The 20,334-nt window shown below is 41.4% G+C and overlaps 1 protein-coding gene across 2 annotated transcripts in view; it reads left to right on the top strand.

Annotated features, from left to right (window-relative positions):
- Positions 1 to 311: 311 nt before the first annotated feature.
- Positions 312 to 20,334, top strand: part of draxin (dorsal inhibitory axon guidance protein) — a 53,642-nt gene continuing 33,619 nt past the window's right edge. Inside the window, exon 1 of one of the 2 annotated variants that reach the window (XM_034165884.1) lies at positions 312 to 391. The gene's annotated coding sequence lies outside the window, so the exon portion shown is untranslated. The remainder of the gene's footprint in view (positions 392 to 20,334) is intronic. The other variant, XM_034165885.1, reaches the window with a different exon arrangement.

Genomic DNA, 20,334 nt, shown 5'->3' with positions numbered 1-20,334 from the left:
GGAGCAAACCCCCAAAGCAGTGAGTAGATTTTGGAGAGTTTTTGGGCACAGATGTTGCAGATATCTGAGGTGGTAGTGAAGAGGAACATCTGTTAGAGAAACATGATTTTTCTTTCTTTTTTTTCACTTTTTCATCTCTCCTTCAGTCTCTCTCCTCTCAAAAAGTGCTGATGCTGAGCTCATGTCTACAATTGTAATCCCACCTGTTTCACCTCAGCCAATAGCGGCGTGGGCGCGCAAATCGGGAGCGCGCATCGAGAGTCTCTCCTCTTGATAAGAAGCGAGACCGAGTCCGGATGCTCGGCACATCCCGGGGCGCACGGCGAGCGGAGCGCACAGCGTCTGCAGGCGGAGAGCCGGAGCTGGTCCGCGGACCGTCAACGACACGCAGGTGGGCTTCTGTTCTTCTGCTTTACTATCAATCCTGCAGAGACTGAGTGCTTTTAAACTGGCATCTATAACTGACAGAGTCCCACCACCAGACCAAAAATGGGGCTCATCTGTGCGTAAAAACGCATCCGTGACGCCCCGTAAAGCGATAACAAAACACACGCAGGAAAAAGTTAATTAATAACCTGATTAATCTAAAGAGATCACTGCCAGCGATAGGTCAGCACAGACATGACTGATTGCAACAAAAAAGCAAATTCGATTTTGACATTTAAGCGGATAATCGGTTTAAGTTTGGAGTCTGCAGCGCTTCCTGCCACGCGTAAAAACGCATCAACACAAAGGAGCTTTTTTAATGACTGCTGAGAAGAATTCTTAATGATTGCAGCGATTATCTCGAACTGACAGCTCGTTGCTGCACGCACGCGCGCGCACACACCCGCAGATTAAAGTTGGATCCTCAGTGTGAGATCGTGCAATTAGAGTGAAATTCTGTGGCGTGCGTGTGTGATCGTTGCTAATGAGCGAGTGATAAATGACTTTGTGGAATATATGATCAGAGGAACTGTGGAGGGAACCCTTCTGTGGTTCCTCCTCAGGCACAAACAAAGCATGTGACGATGATCAGATAACCTGAAGACATATGTGTCATTTCATCTGAAAGCGTGCGATTTGGAATGAAATCACACGAATTTTCATCATTCAGTCAGTTTTCAAACCTGCAATCATGCCAAGGGCGTAGACAGAAATTCGTTTTTCGCCCGCTTTGGGGGGTGGGGGGGTTGGTTGGTCTAATTGTCCACTAGATGTCACTATCATAGCATTTCAAAACTATCTTTTTTCTGAAACAGTTGATTCATTCTGTGCTTTGCAACATAATTTCTTGAAGTAGTTGTACCATTTTAGTTGTCCCTCCACCATATGTCACTATGGTGGTTTGAGTGATTGAAAAATAATAATTTTCTGAAACAGTTGGATCATTCAGTGTTTCAAGTGCTTTTAAAGTGTGAATCATTTTCGGAAGCCGTTGTTTTCATTTAGTATTTCAAAGTGGAGACTCATTTGTTGACGTAGTTGTTTGTTTATATATATATATATATATATATATTATTAAGTCCTCGGCCCTGAGACCCACTGGATTGGTGCTTATCTACAGATTCCATTGTGTGAAGCCAATGAGTATCTACGACTCCCCCTGGGTGGGATGTCAGTCCAACACAGGTTACTTCCCTGGTGCCTGTTTACGGCTGGGTGGGCTGAGGCTCGGCACACAAAATATCATGCCAAAGGACAGAGACAGATGAGCAGGATTTGAAGGCTTGGCAGGCCAGCTCCATATGGACTAAGCTGTTTGCTCTGTGTGTCTTTATATATGAAAATTCAGTAAGGTATATCTTATATATTATATTCCAATTCTAAGGTGGAACTATGCCAGTATATAACAGTATATCTAAAAAGGAAGAGTAATATAGGAGAATAGAAAAGAGTAGAGTGGAGCCACTTAGGTGCCTGGTCTTGAGAACCAGGGATGGTAGGTTGAAAGCTTTTTTTTATCCCATGGGAACTCTCCCTACCCACCCAAGCAGCTCAAGAAAAAGGTATATATAATAACACATAAGAAAGGTAAGACAATGAAGCTATGAGTGTATGTTCAAGGTAATTTGAAGCAGTTCTTTCTTTCATTTTTTCAAATCAGTGATGTATTAACTGTGCTTGTGAAATCTGAATAAACTACTGAGCTATGAAACTACGAGTCCTTGGGCAGTGCTCATGTCTTCACTGAGTGGTTTTCGTCCTTGCATTGTGAGGTAATGCATCATGTGGTGTGCTTTCCCTCAATCATGACCCTGCACACTGATTCCTCAAGGGAACGTTTGTGTATTAAGTGTGTGCTTTTGGGAGATGGACTGCAGAGGTTCAGTTTTTGTTTCAGTGATGCCTCATATTCACCCTCACACTGTGCTTGCATGCGAGGTGCCTGTCTGAACACTGGGAGTAACTTGAGGTTTAAGGATCTTGATTTTCCAGCCTGATGGGAATTGAACTGAGGATGCAGATCAGCGCTGTTTCAGAACAGTGAATCATTTTGTCAGCGTCAGTGTTTCCAAACCTGGTTTTCAAGTGCCACCAGAGCTGCACATTTTCCATCTTGTTCTGCTAAACTCACATCTGATATCTGATTTCAAATCTTTTTCTTTTTTTAGTCAGAGATCTGCTGACTTACAGTATATTAGCGTGCCGAAAACGTGTATATTTTGACCACTTTAATGGTACACAATATTAAAGAGGGCGGGGTCTGAAAGTCCAGGAGAAAATCCATGAACCTGAAACACTGCCCAGCCTTGGGGTACAAATGATCAATAATGATCTTTATGCAAAGATCCGGATCCAAAGTACAACCGCTTTTGAAACCAAGTCCAGATGTCAATCAACCTGGAGTGAATCACAGCATATTTTTTCAGGTCCAGATGCAAAAGTCCATTATTATTGGTGCAAAATGGTCAGACCAGGTCAGGTAGCATGCAGTAGTGCCGCATTCACCACATAATGGTACCGCACTGGTTCCTGGTTGACAACCATCCAGATAGGCAAGTGGTCCATCCAGACCACTCCATCTGCAGAAAAGCCCGCCACATGCTCAGAACTTTGACAGCTGAAGTTCCACACCAGTAAGTAGGATGCCTCAGCAGAGTCTCCCTAATCTGTAGCCATTCATTTGGCACAGAGTCATTCCAACACTACCCAAGGAGTCTCTGGAGTAGCCCAATACCAAAGACAGTTGTGTTGTTAGGTCACTTGTGTTTCACTGGAAGCACCAGGATGGACCTTTTGTTCTCCTGCAACAGTACTGGTATCAGCAAATACCTCTGTCAGAAGTACTTCTCAGACGTCTCTCCATCTTAGACACTGAAGACTCGGAGCCATGATTGTCACTGTCATATTATCTCACAACAAATTCAACACTTTCACCACAAACTTGGAGTCATTGAGGGGAAAAAAAAGAAAAGAAAAAAAAAAACGCATAAAAAAACAAATCGTTGAAAAAAACACATCTTTTATTGACATGCTATTGAGGCCTTCAGTGATTTTAACATGGCATCAGGGCCACCCGCTGCGTCCTGCATACTGCTTCATCAACACAATGACTCTTTTTTTTTTTTCCCAAAAATTTTATTGTGGATTTTGAATTTCTGAACAACCTGGTGTTTTACAGCATCTCACACAGATGGCGCGGAGCTTGCGTAGCATGTAAGGGGAGACTGGGAGATGAGTGAAGATGAGTGTCAAGTGTTTTGAACACGACCAAAACCGGTAACTATGAGGCGTTGTGTGACATGCTTGTGGTGGACATTGACGAGTACTACACGAGTCTCTATATACCACTGATCCATGAAAAACTTCAGTTGTTCAACAGTTCGGGATCTCTGTTGTCATAGTTTGCGCTTCATAATGTGCCAAACATTTTCAATGGGTGACAGGTCTGGACTGTGGGCAGGCCAGTCTAATACCCGCACTCTTTTACTATGAAGCAACGCTGTTGTAACACGTGCAGAATGTGGCTTGGCATTGTCTTGTTGAAATAAGCAAGGACGTCCCTGAAAAAAACGTTGCTTGGATGGCAGCATGTGTTGCTCCAAAACCTGGATGTACCTTTCAGCATTGATGGTGCCATCATAGATGTGTAAGTTGCCCATGCCATGGTCACTAACACACCCCCATACCATCACAGATGCTGGCTTTTAAATCAAGCGCTGGTAACAATCTGGATTTTCCTCTTTTGTCCAGAGGAAACGATGTCCATGATTTCCAAAAACAATTTGAAATGTGGACTCAGCAGACCACAGCACACGTGTCTACTTTACGTCTGTCCATTTCAAATGAGCTCGGGCCCGGAGAAGGCGGCAGTGTTTCTGGATGTTGTTGATGTATGGCTTTTGCTTTGCATGATAGTTTTAACTTGCACTTTGTTGATGTAGCGACAAACTGTGTTAACTGAATGGTTTTCTGAAGTGTTCCTGAGCCCACGTGGTAAGATCCTTTACACAATGAAGTAAGTTTTAATGCAGTGCTGCCTGAGGGATCGAAGGTCACGAGCATTCAATGTTGGTTTTCGGCCTTGCCGCTTATGTGTAGAAAGTTCTCCAGATTCTCTGAATCTTCTGATTATATTATGGACTGTAGATGATGGAATCCCTAAATTCATTGCAATTGAACATTAAGAAACATTGTTCTTAAACTGTTGGACTATTTTTTTTTTTTCATGCAGTTGCTCATAAAGTGGTGACCCTTGCCCCGTCTTTGCTGAGCCTTTTGGGGATGCTCCTTTTATACCCAATCATGGCACTCACCTGTTTCCAATTAACCTGTTCACCTGTGGGGTGTTTTAAACAGGTGTTCTTTGAGCATTCATCAACTTTCCCAGTCTTTTGTTGCCCCTGTCCCAGCTTTTTTGAAACATGTTGCAGGCATCCATTTCAAAATGAGCAAATATTTGCACAAAAACAAAAAAGTCTATCAATTGGAACATTAAATATCTTGTCTTTGTGGTGTATTCAATTGGATATAGATTGAAGAGGATTTGCAAATTGTTGTATTCTGTTTTCATTTACATTTCACACAACGTCCCAACTTCATTGGAATTGGGGCTGTAAATAGTTACTTTTGAGAGTCCAACTTGTCCAACTGGGTGATTGCCATCGAGGACCCGAGGCAGGTCTGTGGTGTGGTGGTTGTGGCAATGCATGGCACCAGTGCGTGCTGCCAAACCTGAACCTCTGGGCACAAGTCATCAGTGACGATTTTTATGCAAAGATCTTATCAGGTTTGAAGGAAATGGACGCGATGTTGCAGCTCCAGTGCACGACAACCGTTCTTAGTATAAAGTCCAGGTAAGTGTCAAAGCACCTGGAGTGAATCGAAGGATAATTTGTAAAGTTCTAATTCTGTGCCTTCAGTTGTCACATTAGCCTATTTCTTATTTTCGCCAAAAATCTGTGCTGCTCATCTTCTGCTGGGGTGTGAAAGTTGCCTTGAGCTTGGGTGCCAAGTGCGGCTGCATCTGTTTGAGTGAGACTCTCTCAGCGTTGGCAGTCAGTCAAGTCCAAGTAAAGCCTTTGAAAATGTTTCATGTAATAAGTTTTCATGCATCACTGCATCATCTCCGCTGACCGGTCAGCTGGTTCCCGTGCCGAAAGTCCAGATTTCACAGGTTAGCAAATGCAACTTTTGTTTTTGGAAGACAAATCTTTGTTTTTTTTTTTTTGTTGCTGTTTTTTTGCTATGCATAAAAGGCTCCACCAATACTTTGTTCTGATTATGAGATGATAAAGCCTCTCTCTCTTTCATCCATCACTTTCTTCTCTCTGTGTTGCATCTGATCTCCTCCTTCCTCCTCCTGCCACCTCCCCTTTTGTCTCTCTCCTCTCTGCGGGACACCTCTTGCTGCACTTCTGGTGCCGTTTGTGTCTCACACTGTTTTTGGAATGAGCTTCTGTGTGGGTGTCTGTAGGAGGTTTCCCCGCTGTGCGCGTGTACGAGGTCTATTAGAAAAGTATCCGACCTTATTATTATTTTTTTTTTTTCAAAAACCATATGGATTTGAATCATGTGTGATTACATCAGACCTGCTTGAACCCTCGTGGGCATGCAAGAGTTTTTTTCACGCCTGTTGGTTACGTCATTCGCCTGTGGGCAGTCTTTGAGTGAGGAGTCGCCCACCCTCTCGTCTTTTTTTTTTTTTTTTTTTTTCCATTGTTTAGGAATGGCTCAGACTGCTGCTTTGTTTGATCAAATTTTTTCAAAACTGTAAGGCACAACTGAGTGGACACCATTTGATAAATTCAGCTGGTTTTCGGTAAAAATTTTAACAGCTGATGAGAGATTTTGGTCTGGTAGTGTCGCCGTAAGTACGGCCCACGGGGCCTGACTGCGATCTGCGCTTCGAGGCGGCAGCGTCTCGCCGTTTCAAGTTGAAAACTTCCACATTTCAGGCTCTGTTGACCCAGGAAGTCGTCAGAGAACTTTCAGAAGAAGTCGGCATGAGGAGTTTATTCGGACATTAACGGACATTTTGTAATGAAAGAACGTGCGGCAGAGTCGCATGTCGGGCCGGACCCGACCGCGGGGGGTCGCGACAGGAAAAACACCTACGTTGCAAACCTTAACGGGCAAGTTGGAACATGCCCAAGCTGTTAAACAATTTCTCAGTTACTCACTTGTTGAAAGCCATCAAAAGCCGCCTGAATTTTACAAATGGTTTTCAACACGGAGGTGTTTTTCCTGTCGCGGCGCACACAGATTTGCCGAGTCATCACGGAAACGACTCGACAAATTTGCGCGCACGTCTTTCATTACAAAATGTCCTTAAACAGTGGAATGTCCACATAAAGTCCTCATGCCGGTCTCTTCTGAATCTTCTCTGTTCTCTCACGACGTCCTGGGTGAATTAAGCCTTAAATTAGGATGTTTTCAGGTCAAAACAGGTCAACGACGGCGCCTGGAAGTGCTGCAGGACGTCCTGCTCCGTGGGAAGTCCTTACAGCGACAGAAACACCCCATAATCTCTCATCAGCCGTTAAACTTTTCACCAAAAACAAGCTTAATTTCTCGAATAGTGTCCACTCGGATATTCCTCACAGGTCCAGAAATAATTTTGATAAAGCAACGCGCGCCGTCTCGAGCAGCGTGTGAAACAAAGGAATTCAGCCAAGAGGGCGGGACCACATCTCACTCAAGGCCTGCCCACAGGGAAATGACGTCACCGACACGCGTGAAAAAACTCATGCATGCGCACGAGGGTTCAAGCATGATTGATGTAATCGCACGTCATTCAGATCCATATAGTTAAAATAAAAAATAAAAGGGTCGGTTTATTATCTAATAGACCTCGTATTTGTTGCAAGCAGGCCTCTGTGCACTCGAATGGAAGATAAGGGCCCCGCCACAGGATGCTGGTGATGTTGGCACGCATCAGTGACAATGTTCTGATCTTGGCCGACATCTGTTGTACCTGTGACTACATTACCACTGAATCATTTTGTCTGTGTCTCAGCTCCGGCTCGTTTGCTGACAGATGGACCGTCCTTATGGGTCTCGTATTTTTTTCTTCTTCTTCTTCTTGGGCCTCAGCATCCAATATGGACCTAAAAGCTGCAAAACCTCACAGCTGATGTGTGAAACCTGCTGATATCCTTCCTGCAGGATTTTCTGAGACAAAGCATTTTTATATTGCTGAAGTCAGTCCTATTGGTCCTCGAGGAAATGAAGTTTTATGGTGCTAACTGCAGCTTGGCAGAGGCGTTTATTATGCAGACGCTTTAACTGGAGCTGTAATTTGTGAACTGGTACGTTGGTGGTGGAAACTAGTTATCCCCCCCCACACACACACAGACAGAGAACAGATACGAAAAGTACATCAAAGAGTCGGCTTCACTGTGTAGAAAACCACAAAAACCATGATTGTATTTGTCGCAAATCAGCCACTATGTTGCCAAAGTGAAAGATTCCCTTTTGTTCTTTTTATTATCAGATGATTTTAAAAATGTATCTGCTTCAACGGAATAATGCAGCTGAAAATCGACTTTCAGTTTGCGGTTGTCGTTAAATACTATGTTACTTGTAGTATCATTTTGATTCCTGAAAATCAGCATCTACTTGTAATCTTGGTTTAAAAAGTTAATCACAATACAGTCCAGGTGATTCAGTTTTTATACGTCATGACACAACAGAAGTGGACATAAGACGCCACAGGAGCAAGGTTTAGTCCCATCCCCAGAATGGGCACATTATTATAAATAAAAGAAGAAACACAAAGCAGACCAGACACAGTGGGGTGACCATCTGCTTTGGCCATGCTAAAGAAAAATAAGTAAGATGAAAAGCATCAACAGTGATTATACCCTACACACTTTTCACACCACAGTATAAATATACATGTGTTATTGACTGTGTGTCAAGCCTCTCTGCGTTCACAATACAACAGAACCACGCGTGGGTCATTATTGGCAACCACCCAAGCAGACAGCCGGTCCATCCCTACATCTCTAAAATAACCATCTATTTGCTGCAGCCAGGTGAAACGTAGGTGCCCCCTTGGCTTTCTCTTTCCACTGGGGTCCTCGACACTCAGGCACCTCCATGCTGGATAATCCATAGAGACACATGCCACATGACCAAAATGTAGAAGCTGATGTTTCCTCACAATGCAAGTGATATTCCTTATCTTAGGCTCCCTCACGAACTGCTTATTTCATACAAAGTCTTTTGAGTAGTACCCAAGGATCCTGTGAAGAGTGTAGTACCAAAGACATCCAGTTGTCACCTTAGGTCTCACAGCCATACTATAACACAGGACACACCAGGGGCCTCATGTTCAAAGGCTGCATACGCACTAAAACTGGACATTAATGTCCACATATATCAAAAGTGAAAGCACCGTGGAAATGTGCGGTGCCCCACGCCAACTTCATGGCTGGGGTACACACATTTCTACAGCTACTGTTCTTTTGGCAACACTTAGAGGTGATGCAGGGAAACTGTTAACCGTCTGGGGTCTGAGGGCATTTGTTGGACAGTTCACTCGCCTGGCATAAATGTTTTATTATTGCTGTTAACAGCTCTACCTGCATCCCACAATCAAGTTTTATGTCTCTTTTTTTTAAGGACAACTGGTGCTTTCAGAATATATGTTTTTTGTTGTGTTTTATAAGTGTAATAAAGGTTTACAATCAAAAATAGGCAAGGAAAAAATAAAGCGAAAAATAATTTTCCACACACATTTATTCAAAACACACAGCAAACTATAATAAACTGTTTTGACACTTTATAAAGGTAATTTGAGGTCTTGTCTGAAAGACTGTACAACAAAAAGGTTCAAACAATAAACACAAATGCACATTTTGAACAATATATACAAAATGGTCTGTGTTTTGTTGTCCATTGATATGGTAAACAGTGCTTTACGCAGAGAATGCAACAGATTTATCCAGTAACATTCACATGCAAACTAGTGGAGCAATCCTGATAGTTACACACTCTTTGTTTGAGCACGTGAGATTGTCATGAGAGGCTCTCTGCTTTCACTGATCGCTGTGTGTAATGGCGCAGGGCACACTGAGTATGTACTAATAGTATGTACTCATTGGAGCACCCAGGGGGCTATTCAAACGGGCCAACTAGTAACACATCACTCCTGAAAATGATCTTTGGCTTTTCACATGAGGTAAATCTGCCCTACGATTGTTTTTTGGAAACCCATGTGACGGTGAACCAATTCCGATTGGACACTCACATTGCGCACGTCATCACACAGCTTCTATGAGGAGTACAAAGATGGCCGATGGCTGGCTTGAAAGTCCGCGGAGTTAACTTTTCAGCAAAAAAAAAAAAGTAAGTTTCTATCTCATATCATTAAAAAGTTCTTCATAATTTAGTAAAGCTTGGTCTTCCGGTGTCGGCCCCAGAGGGTTAATAATGTGAAAACAAGAAGTCATCAAAGTGATTTGCACATTGGTGAGTAGTATTCAAATATATATATATATTTTGTTGTTTGTTTTGTATGTGTGTTTTGCTGGTGAAAGTGGAGCTGCAGAGCAACCTAATGAACCCCAACACAGACCAATAGAGGCGCAAAGATGCCGGTAACACGTTACTCTAATCTAGCCACTTTTTTAGTAATGAGTAATCTAACGTGTTAATCTTTCCAAATGACTAATCAAATTAAAGTTACTTCTCCAAGTCACTGTGCGTTACTATTATTTTTGGATCGTGGGTCGATAGCAGCATTAAACTTGGTCCGTGGGCAGGGGGTCGGGGTTTGACTGCACTGCCCACTTTAAGCAGCTGTGAGCTTTTCATCCGCAGTTTTCTGCAACAGCTGTTGGGAAAGTGTAAGTACACGGACCCACAACAGGGGGCGCAAATGAACGGACAATGGAATAGGTCAAATAACAACACTTTACTGTTGTGAATGTGCACAACAGATTACAATAATGGACAAAAGTCAATTCACAAAGGTGTCGTGTGGGCAGGCTCGAAGATAGGAGACGCCTCTCCAAAGTAGAACCGGAACCACACGGTTTCCTCCGCCACCAGACCCCGGGAATACTGGAGCCGCCAAGTCCTGAACTCCCAGGTGGCCACTGCCTCCGCGTGTCGGACCTGGTACTGCTGGCGAGGAACAAAGAACAATTAAAGGAGGGCGCGTTTGCACCCAGGAATCCGAACGGTAGGAAAGCTACCTCCACCTCTCGTTGGAAAAGTAATCTCCAGAACGCACAAAATCCAAAAGGATACAATCCGTCAGCTGAGATATGTTACCTTCTAGGTAGAAACGATATCTCGGCAAAGAGATGGAGACGTCGTCCTGCTGATATACTCCTGTCAATCAGATGATTGGTAACAGCTGTTGCAGGTGATGCGTGACAGCTGTCACCCTGGCTGCTCCTGTGAGGCGGCTGCGCCCTCTGGTGCCTGGAGCCCGCACTCCAGACAGGGCGCCCTCTGGTGGTGGGCCAGCAGTACCTCCTCTTCTGGCGGCCCACACAACAACAGCTACGACTTGTCCTCACCTCTTAAAGCACAGTGACAACAGCACACCTGCACTGAGCTTTACAAAGACATTTTATGCTTTGTCTCCTTTATTTAGAATTCTGAGCTGAGCCGCTCCGTATCTGCTCGCTAAAAACAGCTGATCCTCTGCGGTGCGTCAACAACTAACACTATTTTCCATTCAAATGCACCTAAACTCTCTTTCTGAGGACCACATGATGTGAAAACGCAATAAAATTTTCTTACCTGTAAATCTGGTCATGTTTTCTGCATAAATAAATGTTATCCATTCTTTGTGTAAGGATGTGCCCCCCCCAACACCCCTAGATTAAAGGTCCAGTTTTGAAGTCTCTTTTTTTACTACAACTACTAATACTAAGTATAATAATAATAATAATAATAATAATAATTTGACAAGTAAAATGTTTAGAGAGAATATAAATGTTAGATTTAATAGTTACATTTATAAACAATGTAGGTTAGAAATTGCAGGTTTTACTGTTACAGTGCTGTCAACAGTTAAATATGAGGTCAAGAAAGAGGTCTGTCTTTTACTTTTTATTAAACAAGTATTTATTTTCATTGAAGTCGCGAGTACAAGCGGCCGAGATGAGTTTCCGCCGCAGGGTGGCTGGGCGCTCCCTTAGAGATAGGGTGAGGAGCTCGGTCACTCGAGAGGAGCTCGGAGTCGAGCCGCTGCTCCTCCACGTTGAAAGGAGTCAGTTGAGGTGGCTCGGGCATCTTTTCCGGATGCCCCCTGGACGCCTCGCTGAAGAGGTGTTCCTTGCACGTCCCATTGGGAGGAGGCCCCGGGGAAGACCCAGGACATGCTGGAGGGACTACATCTCTTGGCTGGCTTGGGAACGCCTTGGGGTTCCCCCGGAGGAGCTGGGGGAGGTGTGTGTGGATCGGGAGGTCTGGGCGGCTTTGCTTGAGCTGCTGCCCCCGCGACCCAACTCCGGATAAAGTGGATGAAGATGGATGGATGGATGGATGGATGAAGTCAAAAAAGGGTGACTATAAAGTGAGTTTTGGCAAAACAAGTATCATTGTCATGTTGAGGTGGCAGAGGGTTGTTGTCGGCAGCTGGGGAAAGTAACTAGTAATCTAACTTAGTTACTTTTACAATTGAGTAATCAGTAAAGTAACTAAGTTACTTTTTCAAGGAGTAATCAGTAATTGGATTTCTTTTTCAAAGTAACTGTGGCAACCCTGCAGACGCAATGCTATGAACTCAATTCCTGCACTCCATTTTGAAATAAGGTTGTAACATAATGTGAAAAAGTGAAGCACTATGAAGACTTTCTGGATGCACTGTAGGGCTGTTTAGATGACAAAAGGGGGAGCTAAAAAATATTAGCGGGGTATTGTCACACGCCACTGACAACACCCCGCTATCGCCACTTCGCTGAAGTCCAGGGTAACAACACAAGACAGAATTGTTGTAGCTAAAACCCATGAAATCATATCAAACGCCGCATGATACCAAAGAGGTGCTCAGCTGCCACCAGGACCTTACAAGGTCATCTTGGTAATCTCACACAAACCGCCACAATCGCAATGGCCACCATGAAGTATGAAGCTGCACCTGATTTCCACAGGAGAGTCGCCAAGCCCGGAAGACGCACAAATACCACAAAGGCCACACAAAACACCTCATAGACCACCCTATGACCGCCCGATGGGCGTGAAAAGGCTGCAGTGTTTTTGCCATAGCAACAGCACATCGCCCACTGTAACATGACCAGAGTGACCTGAGTTTGGATGTGAACTCGAAAAAAAGAGCAATATCATTTCAATATCACAGCTAACAGGCACACAATGATTGGAGCTGTGTGCCATGATTTTTTTTTTAAGAAATAAAGTTCCTTTTATAATGCACAAAATGAGTTCCTGTCAACTGATGTCCGCAAACTTCGTTAACTAGCACTAACTAACTAAAAACCTGTTGCCATGGGAAACAAAATGAGCTAAATATTAAACAAATCCCACCCCAAATTCCACATTTCTGTATAGTGCACATTCAGTTTTGATTAACAAAAGCCTCCTGGATTTCCCACACCAGTGTTTATTTGCTTCAGTTCTTATCATTTTTTGATCCGACACACTATGTCTACTGTGGCTACAGACTGATGATACAACTGCAGCTGTAGTGTTTTGCATGAAGTCACCAGCTGAGAGCTGCGTGTCGTAACTAGAGAGCTGCGTGTCATCAGAGCGAGCTGCAAAAAGTTTGTACCTGAGTTTTCAGAGGTGGTGTTTGTAGTTGCCATCTGCCACGCTGGTGTTTGCCAACCCGAACAGTGGGAATACCACCTCAACCGGCAACTTAGCCCCGCGACTGGACAGCAACAACGTCCGAGGCCCAACGTGGTGAATTCACTGAGGCCGCGCGCTGCGTTATTAAAGCCGCGCGTCACGCGTGCCGCTTCCCCGAGGCCTTGTGCAGCCACCGCGGATCCATCAGCGCGGAAACACCGAGGCCGCGCGGCACCAGCGCAGTGCAGATCCATCCCGGTGACAAACAACGCAGGCTGTTAACATCGGCGATCGACAAGCTGCTCATAAGCCGACCATGGGGCCTAAGAAGGTTCTGACAGCGGAGGAAGGTGACAATATTAAATCTCTGGACTTTCTATCAGAGGAGATTTCTGTTGTGAAGCAGCAACAGAAATCAATCATGGATCTGGTGGAGGAGGTGAAGGCATTACGGCTCCAGAACGCCGAGAAAGACCGGCATCTGGTGCAGCTGGAAAATAGAGTGGCTGAATTGGAGCAGTACACCAGAATCAACGACGTCATCATCACAGGTCTTCACATCAAACCACGGTCCTACGCACGGGCGGTAACAGATGAGAGCGGAGGGGAGCCCAGTGAACAGGAGGTCAGCTCTGTGGAGAAACAGGTTGCTGATTTCCTCCTATCTAAAGGTATAGAAATGGATTTAAATAACATTGAAGCGTGCCACCGTCTGCCCCGGAGAAATGACGGTGATAAACGAACCGTCATCATGAGATTCATCAACAGAAAACACAAAACAGCACTGTTAAAACAAGGAAGAAAACTGAAAGGGACAAACGTATTCATCAATGAACATCTCACCAAACGGAATGCCGACATCGCCAGGAAAGCACGCTTCTTAAAGAAACAGGGAAAAATCCAGCACACATGGACTTCAAACTGTAAAATATTCATCAAACTAAACGGATCACCTGAACAAGCAAAAGTCATGGCAATAAGGAACATCGAGGAGCTGGACAAATATGAACAATAGGTATGAGGACTCAAACACATCACAGCACCATGATGCAGACTGGAGCAACCCACTCATCCACATCATCTACACCCGGAGACAAGAGAGACATAATGACTAAGGATAATGATCCGTTTATTTCTGTCCAGGAGCTCTGTTTAGATACATTTAATTATAATAACTCTGCTAACCACCCCTTCGAATCTGAAAATGATCCTGATACCTTTTTCAGTGAGAATATTGTGAGACAGTGCAAATATTTTACAGAAGAACAATTCAAAAATTATAAAATCAATGATGAAGATTTTTCAATTATACATTTCAACAGCAGAAGTCTTTCTCGTAATCTGTCCACTATTAATGATTGTTTGAAAACATCCAAAAAATGTTTTTCAGTTATTGCAATTTCAGAAACATGGTTAAATGAGGATAATAAAGATCTGGTATATCTTGATGGTTATGAATTGTTTCTGGTTAATAGGCAGACGAGAAGGGGCGGAGGCGTTGCATTGTTTGTAAGGTCAGATTATAACTGTAAACTCATTAACAACATGTCATTTACAGTGGACAACATCATGGAATGTGTTACCATAGAAATGACATCTATAAACTCCAAAAACATAGTTGTTAGTTGCATTTACAGAGCTCCTGGGACAAATATTGACACCTTTGAAGACATTATCTTAGGAATGTACAACAAAATCAACAGAAATAAGCATTTATTTGTCTGTGGAGATTTCAATATAGATTTTTTTAAACCCTCACAATCATCCACAAATTACCTCATTTATAAACACCTTGTACTGTTTAGGACTGTTTGCAACCATCATTCATCCTAGCAGAATAACTATGGATACAACAACTCTCATTGACAATATTTTAACTAACGTTATATCCGGTAATCTTAGTGGGGGACTACTGGTCAGTGATATCAGTGATCACTTGCCAGTTTTCTCAGTCTTTGCATTGGAGGGTTGTTGTATGTATCGAAGCAATATCAAATTTATGAGTAGAAAAGTAACACCTGAAACAATTGATAATTTAAGGGAGGATTTATCAAGTCAGAATTGGTCAGATGTTTTTGTTGATGTTGACAGGTCATATGATGCTTTCATTTCCATTTTTTCCAGTTTGTATAATAAACACTGTCCATTTGTTGACAAAATATATAGAAATCAATATAGCAACAAACCATGGATAACTAAGGGACTTCAGAGGGCATGTAAAAAGAAAAACGTACTATATAAAGGAACGAACGAACTAAGTAAGCTGAAAGTAAGTATAAAACATATAAGAATAAGTTAATCAATATCATGAGACTCAGTAAAAAAACATGAGTTACTTGTCAAAAATAGAAATATCAAAAACACATGGAACATATTAAATGAAATAGTAAAAAAGAATAGAGTAACTAGAGATTATCTTTCATTTTTTCAGAGTAACTACATCACGATTGATAACGAGTCTATTGCTGAACACTTTAATGAATACTTTGTTAATGTGGGTAAAAATCTTGCCAGTAAAATTGATTCATCAACTAATAACTTCTGGGTAAATAATTCAACGTTTAACAAATCTGTTTCAATGTTCATTGGTGGTACTCATGAAAGGGAAATACTTGATCTGGTTCATGGTTCAAAAAGTAAGAAATCGACTGATTTTAATAATTTGGATATGGCTTTATTAAAAAAAGTTGATTGTATAGTAAAACCGTTCAATTATATTTGCAATATGTCACTAAGTACTGGTAAATTTCCTTCTCAAATGAAAATAGCCAAAGTAATTCCTCTGTTTAAAACTGGTGACAAACACACATTTTCTAATTATAGACCTATATCACTCCTGCCACAATTTTCCAAAATTTTGGAAAAAATATTTGCTAAAAGATTAAATGATTATTTACTGAAGCATAACATCATTTGTGAAGAACAATATGGATTCAGAAGGTCTCGAACTACATCACATGCTTTGATGGACTTTGTGGAAAGTATAGCAACTGCAATTGACAATAAACAATACACAATAGGTGTTTTTTTTATTTACAGAAAGCGTTTGACACAATTAACCATGGAATACTATTAAGTAAACTGCAGAAATATGGAATCAGAGGTCTGGCATATGAATGGATAGCTAGTTATTTACAAGGCAGATTTCAGTATGTTCAATTCAATAATACAAATTCTGAACTCAGGGATGTCACATGTGGGGTGCCGCAGGGCTCAGTGCTGGGTCCTTTGTTGTTTATAATCTATATAAATGATATAAGTTGGGTGTCGAGTTCACTGAGATGTGTCCTTTTTGTGGATGATACAACTGTGTTCTGTAGCAGTGAAAATCTTGAACAGCTTCTGGACATAGTGGAGAAAGAACTGGAAAAATTTAAGGTTTTGTTTGACGCTAATAAGTTGTCACTCAACCTTGGGAAAACTAAATGTATTATATTTGGAAATAAACAGGCACCCAAATGTAAAAATGTAACTATAAACAATAATGAAATTGAGTTAGTAACAGAGAATACATTTTTAGGTGTTATAATTGATAATAAACTTAGCTGGAAACCACATATAAATTATGTGAAATCAAAATTGTCAAAAACTATAGCCATTTTGTATAAAGCCAAAGACCTACTGCCGCAAGAAGGGTTACTTACTTTATATCATTCGCTGATGGTACCATATATGACATTGTGTTGAGTCATGGGGAAACACTTACAAATCAAATACCAATCCAATATTCCTTTTGCAAAAACGAGCCATACGAATCATCTGCAATAAACAATATCGTGAACCAACTCATTCTCTATTTGTGTCTTTAAATTTATTAAAATTCATTGATTTGGTCGATTACGTTACAATTCAAACTTTATTTCGAGCGAAAAACCAAGCCTTACCGAGACATGTCCAGAGTCTGTTCCAATTGAGGGAATCCAGATATAGTTTAAGAGGTTGTGCAATTTTTATGAAACCACCAGTAAGAACAAATGTAAAGGGTGTGTGTCTGTGGTTGGGGTGAGGAAATGGAACAAATGTTCAACAGAGGTTAGAATGAGTAGTACCTTAGTGAGATTTAAGAAACTACTCAAAAAGAACATTATGTCTAAGTATCATAAAGAAGCAAATATAATTTGATTTATATGGAATGTTCAATTTATAAGTGGGACTTATTGTATATTTGAATGTGTGGGTATGTATATGTGTATGTAGATATATAGATATGGGTAGGTGTATATGTATATAAGTGACTGTGTATATGTATGTATATATTTATGTTTGTAAAATATATACGTATGTATATAGGTATATATGGCACAGCCCAAGCAAAGGGTCACCCCCAAGAGCCTGGTCTGCTTGAGGTTTCTTCCTTATAGGGAGTTTTTCCTCACCACAGTTGCCTAGTGCTCGCTCTGGGGGTTGGTAAGGTTAGTCCTTACTGGTGTAAAGTGCCTTGATTCGACTTTCTTGTGATCTGGTACTATATAAATATAATTATAAGTGAATAGTATATTGATGTGTATGTCTGTGTGTCGACATGTAGTAGTGAATTTATATTTATGTAAATATGACTGATTAGAATTGTTGGACTTGTACTAGCAGGGGTGGGCGCTAATAAGCTTTGCTTCAGCCCACACCCTTTCGGACTCACTAGTTTTGTCTGTTTGTTTGTGGAATTGTTCTTTTTTTTTTGTATTTGAATTTTGTGTGCCGAATAAAACTTTGTCACATTATGTGTGCGTATGCATTCCCCCCACTGCCATGCAGCTGACAGCACCTGCACAAAAACACCTTACATGTACAACCCCTGGCAAAAATTATGGAATCACCGGCCTCGGAAGATGTTCATTCAGTTGTTTAATTTTGTAGAAAAAAAGCAGATCACAGACATGACACAAAACTAAAGTCATTTCAAATGGCAACTTTCTGGCTTTAAGAAACACTATAAGAAATCAAAAAAAAAATATTATGGCAGTCAGTAACGGTTACTTTTTTAGACCAAGCAGAGGAAAAAAATATGGAATCACTCAATTCTGAGGAAAAAATTATGGAATCACCCTGTAAATTTTCATCCCCAAAACGAACACCTGCATCAAATCAGATCTGCTCGTTGATATTGACCCTGTGCCATGACATTGACCCTATGTGTCTTTTTGCAAGGAATGTTTTCGCAGTTTTTGCTCTATGGCAAGATGCATTATCATCTTGAAAAATGATTTCATCATCCCCAAACATCCTTTCAATTGTCCAAAATATCAACGTAAACTTGTGCATTTATTGATGATGTAATGACAGCCATCTCCCCAGTGCCTTTACCTGACATGCAGCCCCATATCATCAATGACTGTGGAAATTTACATGTTCTCTTCAGGCAGTCATCTTTATAAATGTCATTGGAACGGCACCAAACAAAAGTTCCAGCATCATCACCTTGCCCAATGCAGATTCGAGATTCATCACTGAATATGACTTTCATCCAGTCATCCACAGTCCACGATTGCTTTTCCTTAGCCCATTGTAACCTTGTTTTTTTTGTGTTTAGGTGTTAATGATGGTTTTCGTTTAGCTTTTCTGTATATAAATCCCATTTCCTTTAGGCGGTTTCTTACAGTTCGGTCACAGACGTTGACTCCAGTTTCCTCCCATTCGTTCCTCATTTGTTTTGTTGTGCATTTTTCGATTTTTGAGACATATTGCTTTAAGTTTTCTGTCTTGACGCTTTGATGTCTTCCTTGGTTTACCAGTATGTTTGCCTTTAACAACCTTCTCATGTTGTTTGTATTTGGTCCAGAGTTTAGACACAGCTGACTGTGAACAACCAACATCTTTTGCAACATTGCATGATGATTTACCCTCTTTTAAGAGTTTGATAATCCTCTCCTTTGTTTCAATTGACATCTCTCGTGTTGGAGCCATGATTCATGTCAGTCCACTTGGTGCAACAGCTCTCCAAGGTGTGATCACTCCTTTTTAGATGCAGACTAATGAGCAGATTTGATTTGATGCAGGTGTTAGTTTTGGGGATGAAAATTTACAGGGTGATTCCATAATTTTTTCCTCAGAATTGAGTGATTCCATATTTTTTTTCCTCTGCTTGGTCTAAAAAAGTAACCGTTACTGACTGCCACAATCTTTTTTTCTTGATTTTTTTTTTTTATAGTGTTTCTTAAATCCAGAAAGTTGCCATTTGAAATAACTTTAGTTTTGTGTCATGTCTGTGAGCTGCTTTTTTTTTCTACAAAATTAAACAACTGAATGAACATCCTCCGAGGCCGGTGATTCCATAATTTTTGCCAGGGGTTGTATAAGTTCATTGTGGATTCACAACAGTTTTGTCCTTTTTCCATTAACTGTATAATCCATAGTTTGACTAACAGAGCACCGTGTGAAAGTCTGGTCAAAAGAAGGAAAAAAAAAGTTTTCGGAACAGGATAACAGTCATGTGACTTTTTTTCAGTCCCTGTGATGTTTTTTTTTTGTTTGTTTGTTTAAATCTGTTTTATTTTTCATGGCTGTCAGTTGTTTTCCAGCCACAGGAAGTCCAGTGAAAGGTGTTAATTGTCAAGTGATGTCATTTTTCCTGCAGATTTAGCTGATGCCACCCGTGAATGATGGAAAAATGCCAGTGCACACACGTGCAAATCCACACAAAATAAATCCAAACTGATGAGCGGGAAAATGAACCATTTAATATTTAGCTTGTTTTGTTTTCTCTCTCTCTCTGAGTGTACAGGGATGGTGAAGAAATATGACAGCAAACTGCTCAAAATCCAGCATATACAGTAAAACTCGCATATAATGGATTCAGGTGGACCAGCAAATTTTGTCCGTTAAAATTGAAATCTGCAGTATGTATAAAATGGAGGATATATTAGACAGCAAGTTAATATTTTGTGCTACAAGCATGGAAACTGTTTAAGGACCTGTGGCCCACTCTTGGGCCGACTGTGCTGGAAATTGTTAATCTTTCATTAACTTCTGGATCTGTTCCTAAATGTTTCAAATCTGCAGTGATTAAACCATTACTTCAGAAACCTAATCTTGACCCTAGTGTATTGAAAAACTATTGGCCGATATCAAATCTATAATTTTTATCTAAAATTCTGGAAAAAGTGGTGTCACGGCAGCTCATAGACTATCTTACTGAGAATA

Source organism: Thalassophryne amazonica, chromosome 3 (assembly GCF_902500255.1).
Source record: "Thalassophryne amazonica chromosome 3, fThaAma1.1, whole genome shotgun sequence".
NCBI classification, from domain to species: domain Eukaryota; kingdom Metazoa; phylum Chordata; class Actinopteri; order Batrachoidiformes; family Batrachoididae; genus Thalassophryne; species Thalassophryne amazonica.
Note: the sequence above shows the minus strand (reverse complement) of the source record. Positions and strands in the feature narration are given on the sequence as shown.